The 11270-nt window shown below is 43.0% G+C and overlaps 1 protein-coding gene across 7 annotated transcripts in view; it reads left to right on the forward strand.

Moving 5' to 3' along the window:
- ZMIZ1 (zinc finger MIZ-type containing 1) overlaps positions 1-11270 on the forward strand; it is a 342873-nt gene that overhangs the window by 240990 nt on the left and 90613 nt on the right. The window contains exon 1 of one of the 7 annotated variants that reach the window (XM_085312316.1): positions 10526-10682. The exons of the other annotated variants lie outside the window; for them this stretch is intronic. The gene's annotated coding sequence lies outside the window, so the exon portion shown is untranslated. Of the gene's footprint in view, positions 1-10525; positions 10683-11270 lie in introns of those variants that run through there. 7 annotated transcript variants of the gene reach the window in all.

Here is an 11270-nt window from a genome sequence, read left to right on the forward strand (position 1 = left end):
TGTAAATTATTTAACAGATGGATGAAGTTATTAAAAACTCTGAACTATGAACTTTAGTATTTCTCTGTATTCAGATAYGGGAAAACTTTTTTTTTCAGCTCCTAATGAGCTTATCTGCTGTTTTATAAAACTAGAAATTCATTACATTGAAGAGAAGAAACTTATTAGGTCTTCTGTCACATTCCCTAKGTAGAATTGTTCCTTATGTTAGATTGCCTGTGAGTTGTCCACAACATATTTTTAATCACACCAGGCAATAGGTCTCTCAGCATTGAATAGCCTTAGTTTTAACATCTTTCTCTACCTGAGCAGATCCAACCTGCAGCATATCGGCCAAAATGGCAAGTGTCGATGTTTCTGTTCTGCTCTACCACCTGTTTTATCTTGACCTTCTGGAGGAGAGGTGGAAGGTGCACATTTAATTTACTACAGGTAGTTTGCAATAGTCATAGTAAACAWTATTCGTTTTAAAGAAAGCATAGACAATGTGTTGCCTTCGAATTTTGTCTCCTGCATTAAATGTAGTTATTGGAAACTTCACAAAAACTATAGTTTTTGTGAATACACCATTATTTTATTTTATCACTGGATTGTGGACTAAAGCCTATTTTAGATTATAGTCCATTTCCTGGAAAGAAATTTCTGAAAAGCTTTTTAATTTTACGTTTATTTGAAAAKGAGCAGATCCCACATGACAGTTGATCTTCATTATCAATTAAAGGATACTAACCTTCTGTGAAAGAGTTTCTGAAGCGAGGGGAAATAGTTCAGCCCTGATAGAACACAATACAGGAGTCCTTGAGACTCTAGCAACAAACCTAGCTCTGGACTCAGAAATCACAGAATCAYRGAATGGGTGAGGTTGGCAGGGGCCTCTGGAGATCATCTAGTCCAGTCCCCTGTTCAGGCAGGGTCACTTAGAGCATGTTGCCCAGGATTGTGTCCAGATGACTTTTGAATATCCCCAAAGAATGAGACTCCACAGCCTCTCTGTGCAACCTGTTCCAGTGCTTAATCACCTTCATAGTAAAGAAGTTTTTCCTCATGTTCAGGCAGAACATCCTGTGTTTGTTTGCGCCTGTTGCCTTTTGTCCTGTCGCTGGTCACCACTGAAAAGAGTCTGACCCCATCCTCTTGGCAGCCTCCCTTAAGGTATTAGTAGACATTGATAAGATCCCCCCTCAGTCTCCTGGAGGAGACTGGAACAGGCCCAGCTCTCTCAGCCTTTCCTCATAAGAGAGATGCTGCAGTCCCTTAATCATCTTAGTAGCCATTGACTGGACTCTCTCCAGTAGCTCCATGTCTCTCTCGTATGGGGGAGCCCAGAACTGGACACAGTACTCCACGTGGCCTCACTAAGACTGAGTAGAGGGGAAGGATCACCTTCCTTGACCTGCTCAAATGCAACCCAGGATACCGCTGGCCTTCTTGGCCGCAARGGCCTGTTGCTGGCTCACGGTCAACTTGTTGTCCAGCAGGACTTCCAGGTCCTTCTCTGCAGAGCTGCTTTCTATCAGGTCAGCGCCCAGATGAAATAGTCARTAGTGATGTACTGAAGCTAATTATSCTTGCCAAGAAGAAGGGTTTAAAGTCTCTGGAGTAATAGTGTGTTAATAATCCTGTATGGTTTCGGGGGCTGGAGTCCAGATCGCGTTACAGCACTGCCTTGCTGCATGGGCACATGTCAGCAGCTTGTGACTTAGTACACTCCATTGCAAGGTGTAGACTTGCTGTTAGTCTTGTAGTAGACTAGATCTATGCTAGAAATTCTCTAGTAAAGTAAGACACACATGTTTTTGTACATGCCRGAGACCCCTTTTAGGGAGGTCATGTAATCCGTGTTTGTGAACCCAATTCCCATGGGGAGCCAATATAAGCAGTGGTAGGCATAGCCTCTTGCCAGGCTGAACTGTGTCTGCACTGGTAGGACCTGCCAGTATAGCTCTCCTGCATGACTGTTTTGCTAAATACTTCTCAGTGCAGATTAGGTCTTAAAGACTTACCGCCTCAGTTAGAGAAATATGTATGTATTACATTAAACTAAAGTATGCAGAATAAGGATGATAAGAAGAAGAAATCCAAACTGTGACTGTAGCTTTTTGGTAGGAATGTGCTAGATATTTGTTGGCTGTTTCAGGGATACTTTTGTGTTGTGTGGCAATAGTATGTTTTGGTAACTTGTTGTTTTGCTGTTCTCAGCTTCTTTGAACCGCAAGCTGTGATGCCGAAAAATGATTCGTAGTTTAGGAGGGATTAAAAGCTCTTCATGAATCCTTCTATATCTATATATAGATATCTGTAGTTATCTATAGTGCATGCTCTTGCACTTTGTTTTGATCTATTGTATTTTCATAGTGAAAAACAAATACAATCAAAGATTTTATTTAAGAATACATGATTGTACTGTATATATAAGGGTAACACTTCTTAAGTCTTAGTAGATGGTGAAGGGTTAAAACTCCGAGGTCCTGTTAATAAAGGGAAATGCTGACACAAGTTCTTCAGTCCTTTTCCTGACAGAACACCCATCTTTAATTTGCTTGTCTCTTTACCCATATAACATTGTACATCTGTCCTTGAAAACAGCTCTTGCAGCATGAGCGTAGCCAGTGGAGTCAATTTAGCAGAGGTTGCTGTCTGTGTCCTAGCAATGCAGGCAGACAGCCTGGAGCTATGACTTATAATCAGCTAAACAGGTATATGAATAATTACTAAAGAGAGAAGCCTGTGTTAATTGCTGTTTTTAATCTTGTTCTCATAAATTGTTACAGAATTATTTCCCCCCCAGCAATAAAATGCCAAAATGAGTATTTTTCTCATATTCTGAGTAATCTAAATCTGGATTTAAAACCATTTTCATTTTTAAGATCCTTGCCAGCACTTAAGTGTACACACGCTCCCTGTGAGTCCTTTATATCCACTTTAATGCTTTGTTCCACTGCCAGCATGGTGGAAGGAGACATCGTGTTGGAAAGAGAATGAGGCCCAAAGAATTTGGAGTTGAGTGAGGCTAGAGCTAGGCATGAAATTACACTGTTGTCTCTCTTAAAATTATTATCTGCCAAAACTGCTGTTTCCTTGGTATATCTGAGTAAAAACTCTTCCTTTTCAGACCATTTCCTTTCTCCTACAGTCACTATATATTTGATTATCGAAACAGATAAAACAATAAAGATCTCACTAGTTCTATCTTGTTGTTGCTAATACAGTAATCTTCCACAGAAAGTGGGAAAAGTTAAGGGATACTCTCAGACATTCATTAGGGTATGGGGGAAGAGTGACAATCACTGCATTGGGTCTACACCAAGAACATTTTGCCTTATTAGGCCACTTTGCAAGCAAAACAGTACTTTATCTCACAGTCTGCTAAAAATAACTCTGTATGGCTTTCTGGCAGATTGATATGAAAAGTGGATGATGATGGTACATAGATTTGTTTAAATACAAAGCTAGAAACATGAGCTGGACTCCAAATGATTTGTTTTCTAGACTTGGCTTTCCAAGTCCGTGGTGCAAGCCACCAGTTTGTAACTTTTCTTTTAATTTGTGACTTTGGATCAATTTTTTCTTTTTTCTTTTTCTTTTTTTCATGCTGCTCCCTCTTACGTTTTCTATTTGGCACTATTAAAAATCTATATTCACTTTTGATGGTTTTCTAGATTTTGCAGTTGTCTTGGGGAAAGTGTCAGCCGATGTTATTTTTGTAGCTTTAGGGGGGTACAAATAACACGTTGCATCTCAACTCTGCTGTTCGGATGCCCTCGCAGTTCACTTGCAGCATCRAAGTGCCTTGCCACTGACTTGCTTGTGCGCAGAGCTTAAATACTGTGGATAACGAAGGACACATCTCTCCTTTATATTTTTTCCTTACCCYGTTTATGTCCTACTCGGGATGTTTGTATCACTTGCACCTTCTTACTGCTGATACCTTCTAGATTATAGTGGATTGTTTTAAAAAGAGAGAAAGAAAGAAAAAAGGGATATAAGTGGGTGGCCTCTGTTTGCTCCCAAACCCACGCCAGGGCCRGGGGCAGCCTGAGGCCCGCCAGCGGGGAGGAAAAGCCCAAGCAGCCCTGTCCCTGCGCCGCTCTGGCGGCTGCTCTGGAGCAAGGAGGCAGCAGCAGCTGGAGGTGAAAGCATCTATAGCCTGGAAAGGAGCAGTCAAGGGAAAATAGTCATTGAGACTGAGTGCTTTCGTGGAGGGTTTATTCTCCTGGGCTCTTAATGAGCAATATTGATATAATCGATATTAATGAACTGCATTGATAACAGTCAAAAACTGGTTTTACAGTGCCAGGGAAAGTACAGGGACCTGGCAGGGCTTTCGCTTTCCAGCCTTCGGTTTCCTTTACCCGTCCACCTCCCATCCCTCACCAGCCTCGCTAGCTGGCGGCTGCCCTGCRAGCTGCCTGCCTGCTTTCCCTGAAACCTGATTAGGGCTGCTGTCTTCAGAGCTGCCTCCTTACCCCCCTTCAACGCGTAAGCAGGGAGAGAGGAGGCTTAGCTATAATTAACCCAGGGCTTGCCAGCGCTGGGGTGGGCCTTCAGCTGCAAGTGGCTGTGTTCGGTAATAACAAACATTGGTTCTCAATAAAATCTTCACAAAAATATGTTTCGTCCAAATGCATAGTAAAACTTTATTAGGAATGGAAGTAGGCTAATCCTCGTCGCATTTAAAAGTCTCACTTCATGTATAACAAAATTTGTAATCCTTTGCAGAATATATGAACCTTRAAAAATTAGTATGAAATCCAAAGCATTAGTTGCTCAGATTTTTCTCCAAAGTGATAGCAGCCTCAAGATCGCTACACTGTATGAGAAAATTGGGCAGTTTGGAAGACCTGTTGTATAGTAAATCTAATTGATCAAAGTTAATGAAAAACATGAGACATGTTTTAGAAATCCACTTGATTGTACCATAGTGGATCAAAATTGAAGATAGCATGGAAAAGACTTCAGTTAATCTCTATTTCTATCTGATTCACTAGAAGAGATGTTACAAACTCCAGGCCAGCACCAAGAAAGGCATTGGAAAGGAAGTTGAGCACTGGAGACATTTGTGCCATGTTCCAGTCTGCCTGTGGGTGGGAGGGGAACTGTCTGAAAATTAAGACATATCTAAAATTTTGGATTTTCTGTTATTTCAAACAAAACAGTAAGGTTCCTATGTCTCAAAAATCTGTTTTTAAAACATTAATTACTATTTGTAGCAAAACAGATATACTGAAAGAAAGGAAGAACTTCATACATTGGATGACACATGATCTTTCTATAGAACTTTCTAGTGGATAAATAGCAAAGGCATGAGACCTGTGTAGTAGCTCTGCTGCTGGTGAAATAGTGCTGGAGACAACTCTAAACTGATGTCATCACTGTCTAGTGGTTTATTATTTCTGCATAGCACCTTTTCTGGCTGTCATGCTACATTACAAATATGATTTTTCCTTAGTGTACTGTGCCTTATTCTTTACTTCTGCATGGTTTGGCTACTTTTGCCMCTCAGATTTCTTTTAAAGTATAGCTGTGAGCAGAACCACAGATACAAACATGATGTATGTGGCTTCATTCTGTAATTCTATATTTTCCCATATTGCATTGTAATTGTATAGATCTTTTTGTTTTCCTATACATGGTAAAGACATTTAATCAAAAAGGGAGGGAAGGAAGGAAGGAAATAAAGATTAGAAATTGCAACATTCTGTATTAATAGGTGATTTTAAGGTAGACTTGCTTTTCCAAAGATTATAATTGAGAAAGATTTTTTCACTGCTGTGTTTACAAATCTGTCTTGAGCCTTTGCAYAGTTTGGAAGGAAAGATTTTTACAGTGGAGTAATGAGAACATGGACATTTCTGTGTTTTTTGAATGTTAAATAGTGCATAGATCTCTTTCAGAAGATTTTGAGCATTTCAATCAAGTTGTTGCACGTGTCCAAAATGCAGCAATGTGGTATTTCCAGCTACATAGTCTCTCTGGTTCTTCAGAACATTCTGATAACAAGAGAACATGCAAACAGCAGTCATGGGCAGCTGGAGAGCAGCCTGAGAAAGGAAAATGCTGTGTTACATTTTGTACCTTTCCTACCTTTGTTCTGTAAAACTTGACAGAGGAGGGGACCAGAGGGTAAGTACTTCAGTCATAGTAAGCTCTGCAATGTAATAATCTTTGACTTAAATGGGAGACAGGACTAAACCACATAAGAGAGTCYTTTTTACTTTGCTTTTTACACTGGTTTCCTCTCGCACCTCTCTCTGGATGGAGTTGGTTTGATCCTGGAAAAGTGGGTTATGCATGAAAGASACTTGATACAGAGTCAGAGGAGGGTGTTTTTTAAGTACTTCATTGCTTTCTGACTGGGATGCAGCTCTGTGATTTATAACAGCTTCTATTGACTCAGCCTACTGTGAAACATYAGGAAAAATCTACAAGGCCACTGATCCATGTATTCTGTATATTACGAATATGTAATTGTAAGCCTTTTGAAGAGTTTTTTTTGAATCCTTTGAATCAATAATAAAATATATATATATCCAGGGTACTAATGCTTGGGCAAATAACCTGCTGTAGATAAATGTTGTAAGGAACTCTCCCACTGTCTTCAGCAATGAAGCAAAACTCCCATGAATAAAAGATTGGTCTTCAGGATAAACCTTTAAGTCTTTGGTCATAGCAAATTTGCATTGCTACAGAGTTATATAATTGCTCAGTTGGCAATAATTGATACTATAGCTACTTGAAGACAATTTCCTTACTCTTTGTTTTCTTTCTCTAACCAACTTTTCTGCTTTCACCTCTACTCACCTTTCATAATGAAATCACCCTGGAAACATGATGATGTCCTGGTATTACACAGCRTATTTGATATTGAAGTGTCCAAACTGGCCTCTGCTGCCCTTCCTTCTTTCTTTTCCTCTTGGAGGTCTGCATTTCTATTACAAATGTTCATGTATTTGGTTCATTTTTTTTGCCGTATCGCTGAAGAGGGACGGTGAGGGGGCCATTTACGCTCATCGATCAAAGGCACCTGAGCACATACGCCCGTCCACATCCAGTCCTTGGTCACGGGAGAACTGGCTGTTCCATAGGCCTGCAGGGCTGGTGCACCACCGTGCCCCAAGAGTGGACTTCTGGCTTTTTAAAAGTACCTTCTCTGAGAGAGAAGTGTCTCGGCRTGGGGAGCAGGCAAAGAGCAGTAGCGTATGCGTGTGCCCGGGGTGCTAAGCGGTGACTGACAGGACTGTGATTTGGGGGGACTGCGACCAGTAATGCACTGGGCCCTGACAGTGTAATTAAATAGACAAACTCTGCCTTCAATTTCAAAGTAAATGGGACTCCTGAAAATGCATTAATTTCGCTCCACAGTCAGCTAGAGGTGGCCCACGTRGGTGTCTCCTCTTTCCGTAGGAGTGAGTGCTGCTCAGGCTCCCCCGGCCCCCTCCCCGGCAGGGCTGGGCGTTGCGGTGGCCCCTCGGGAGAGCGGCAGAACGGGCAGCGGGCCGGGCGGGAGGATCCCCGCGGCCTCAGCCGCAGCGCCAAGCGCCCCCGGCGCGTTTGCTCTCCAGCGGGAGCTTGTAAAAGGTGCTTCTCCCGGTAGTAAGCGTCTTCRGTGAGTCTTGTTAATAGCTACCGCTGCCTGAGACACCCTTCCCTCTGATGTAATTTGACATACYGCTGTCACTGGGGCTTAAACACAGTAATCTTTAAAAATGATTGGGAATTTGCCCTAGAGAAAAAACTGTTATGATTAATTTCTACAAATGATAAACCACTCCTCCTTCAAAATACTACAGTATGCTGTGAAGTGTGATTTAATCCATTTAACTACAGAGCCTGATGCTTCTGACAACTGTGACTCAAATGTCATCACAGAAAGTGATATTTCAAGTGGCAGGGTGGGATTAGAAACCTGCTGAAGATTTGTCAAAGGAGAAGTAAGTACATAATTTTTAGATAAGTGATTTGTCTACTCTAAACCACTTCCGCTTGAAAGACAGGCAGCTTAAAAGAGAAACTTACTCTGTTACACTAGAAAGTGATTTTAATTGCAGAGGGGGRAAGAGCAATACTCTTATTTATAACGAGAGTTAAAAGAGAAAAAAAAAACATAAAATCGTGGGGAATATGTGTTTTCTCTGCATAAATAAAACGTTTTTTCCCTGAGAAAAYGTGACTTAATTGAGGCTTGTAGAAGGAGGGAACTGATCTTGATGACCTCGCACTGTCTTATTTCTTGTTGTTGCATTATTTGTTTTTTGAAATATAAATAACACTGTGATAGCTGAAGAACTGTGTGAAGATTCTGTAAATGGAGTAAAACTTGAAACAAGCACAAAAACGCTTAACATGCGTGTGCCTAGATTTATCTAGAGCTATATTCAATTTTAAGTTCCGTTCACAAGTAAAATAAAGAAAAAACTGTGTCACAGTTGTCTTCCAGGCACAATCATGAAGTCTGAACTCAGTGGGTTACATTAGTAAGGATTTTGATCCTTGTTTGGGATTCTCAACATTTTTCTCATTGCTTTGCCGATCCTGAATAGCATCAGCTAAAACTCAGCTTGTTACTGTCTACGCTACCTGCCTGCTTGTGCAGTTTACATCTCCTTAGAGCACCAGTCCACTCTGAAAGGTGGTGACGGAGGTTTCATGATGTTCCCTGCTATTCCCTCGTGTGATTGAATCTCAGATTTGATCAGCTGCGCTTAAAAATAATTCTGCATTTGAGTTTATTATGTCGGCCCTGTGGATTCACCTTGGTTTCTGCAAATCTAGCTAAAGCCTTTCCCGTGCCGTGTGGACTGCCAGTGTGGATCAAGGCTCTCCAGGCCGAACGCTGTGTTTAGTAACGCCTGCCGCAGCCATACTGGTTGAAAAGTCTTCGCTTGGTCACACTTGTGCAGCTCTGAGATTGCAGAAGTGTGACTGAGAGTTTGGTTTGCAGTGCTGCTTACTGCGATGGCTGAGGAGAGAAAGAAATAACCCTGTCTGACAGTCTGACCTTGAGCTGATACTTCAGGAGCGGAGGCTAGCAGAAAAGCACATATATCTTGTATTTGTTTGAAGTGGATTCCCTGAAAAAAAAAATCAACATGAAATCTGCCAGCGCTTTTTTATGGAATCGTTTTTCAGAGAAGAGCTGCTCTTTGATATCTGTGATAGGTTGCTGTTCCGATCTGTCAAGTTGCGGAGTCTTTCCGCTAAGGTCTTTAAGAAGCATGGTTAAGTGATTGTAAACATTGCAAGGAAGGCTGGGGCCATTTTTCAGCTGAAAGGAATTTTGCTGGGTTTTCTGTTGTTGGATTTTTTTGTTTGTTTGTTTGTTTGTTTTTTAAGTCCTTCTTTTTTGATGTTGTGCTTGGTTTGTTTTTTAGCTCAAACTGTAGGCTAGCTTTGCAGTAAAACGGCCCAGTGCGCCTTTAAGAAGTGGAGGTACATTTGTGAAGGTTGTGCCTGGGAAGGAAGTGGCTATTTACCGCAGGAGGCTATGTCAGGAAAAGACTGGTTCTTGGTTGGCCACAACTTAAACTGCCAGTTTTCCCTCTGAGAAGGAAAAATAAATGTCACATTAGCTTCCTGTTTGTTTTTCTTCTTCTTTGATATTGTCAGCTTAAACTCTTTAAACCCAAGTGTTTATTGAAACAAGCAACATTGTAGCGTAATTTCAAAGGTGAAACTTACTCAAAAGGGTTTCATGTATAATTCTAAATTCACAAAGCTGCCTGCAAAAGGGGTTTGTTGTTRGGAAGATGGGCAAAGCTGAAGGTGTGAACTTCAGGATTGGGGGGAGGAAAAAGAAAAACCAARAAAAGACTGAGGAGGTGAAGTGGCCTGCTCCAGTAATTCCTGCTGGCACGTTTCCCCCCCTCCCGGCTTCTCTGCTTTCTTTGTGCCTCAGTTTCCCCCTCTGCAGACCGGGGGAGCTGCCTTCTCCCTTGCCGGGAGCCCAAGGGTTGGGCAGCTAAGCAGCGTGCGGCCGCCCCGCGCCCTCCCAGCCGGCCGCGCTGCGAGAGCAGATGCCGGATCGCGGCCCCGCGTGGCCCCGGCACCGGCCCGGGGGAGAAGCACGTGGGCGGCGCGGGGCCCCCGGCGGGCCGGGCCGGGCCGGGCCGAGCCGAGCCGAGCCGAGCCCCCGCCGGCCCCGCCGCCGCCGCGCCGGCCGCTGATTAGCATGGCTCGTTTGATGGGTTTAGTCAGCAGCATTCAGCAAACAGGGGAGGGGGGAAACAAGTGTACGAGGTTTTCCCAGTCTAAGGACTTTTCAGCCTCAGTGCCCTTAACGGTTTGTTATGCAGACGCGAACAAGTGTTGCTTCCAATTAATTGATCGAGGGGGTTTATTTTAGTATTTTGGCTGGGTGCCAGAGACGGAGGCTTTGTCCTGGTGTTTTAAGCACCACCCCTCCTTGCAAGTTTGAAATGTGAGCTGCCTGGGCCTTTTTTTTTTTTTTTCTTTTTTTTTCTTTCTTTTTTTTTTCTTCTTTTTCCTCCTCTCTCTCCTCTCTCGCTCTCTCTCCCTTCAGGCAGAGTGGCTGTGGTTGCTCGGGTGTGTGTGTGTGCATGTGTGTGTGTGCATGTGTGCGCCTGTGTGCATGAGTATGAGAGAGAGAGGTGTAATGGGAAAGCAAGAGATGGATCACTAGAGACAGAAAAGAAAACCATCAATATCAGTAACATGCAGCGGAGGTGAGATTTTCTGAGTGTTTGATTTTTCTTAAAACCCTTTCAGAAGACGTGAAGCAGCCTTCTGCCGTGCCGTATGCTGAAGACGTACTCCAAAGCAATGTCATGTGGATGCTTACATATATATTGCTGTCTTAGGTCTGTTCGCGTATGTGTGAAGTTTTAACGTTTAACCTGATTCTCTTTATTGTCTCTAGAGGGTTGTAGCTTGAGCACAAATAGCCTGTTGGCAAGTACGGCATGAGCCCATTAGCAAGACTCCATCTGTGATTGGTTTTGCCTGGAAACCGGGAGACAAGCGATGAATAATTGATGTGTGTTGTGCAGTGGCTGGACAGGCAAAGAGGAGAGAGAGGGAGAAGCAGAGCAGGGTGCCCTCGGAGGGGGAGAGCGAGAACAAGCTTGGAAATAGCTGCCGGCTGCCTTGCGCCGAGATGAAGGCAACCCCGGCTGCCTTTGTTCTGCGCGAGATGGTTTCTGCCTAGAAGTGCTCTCAGACATATGTGGCCTTTTTCTGCAGCGGGGGAGAGCGGCGGAGGGAGGGGGGGCGAAGGAAGGCTAGTTTTCTGAATGAGCCCTAACTCGTGGGTA

This window comes from Rhea americana, unplaced genomic scaffold (genome assembly GCF_003343005.1).
Source record: "Rhea americana isolate MKP2758 unplaced genomic scaffold, rheAme1 scaffold_36, whole genome shotgun sequence".
NCBI lineage: Eukaryota > Metazoa > Chordata > Aves > Rheiformes > Rheidae > Rhea > Rhea americana.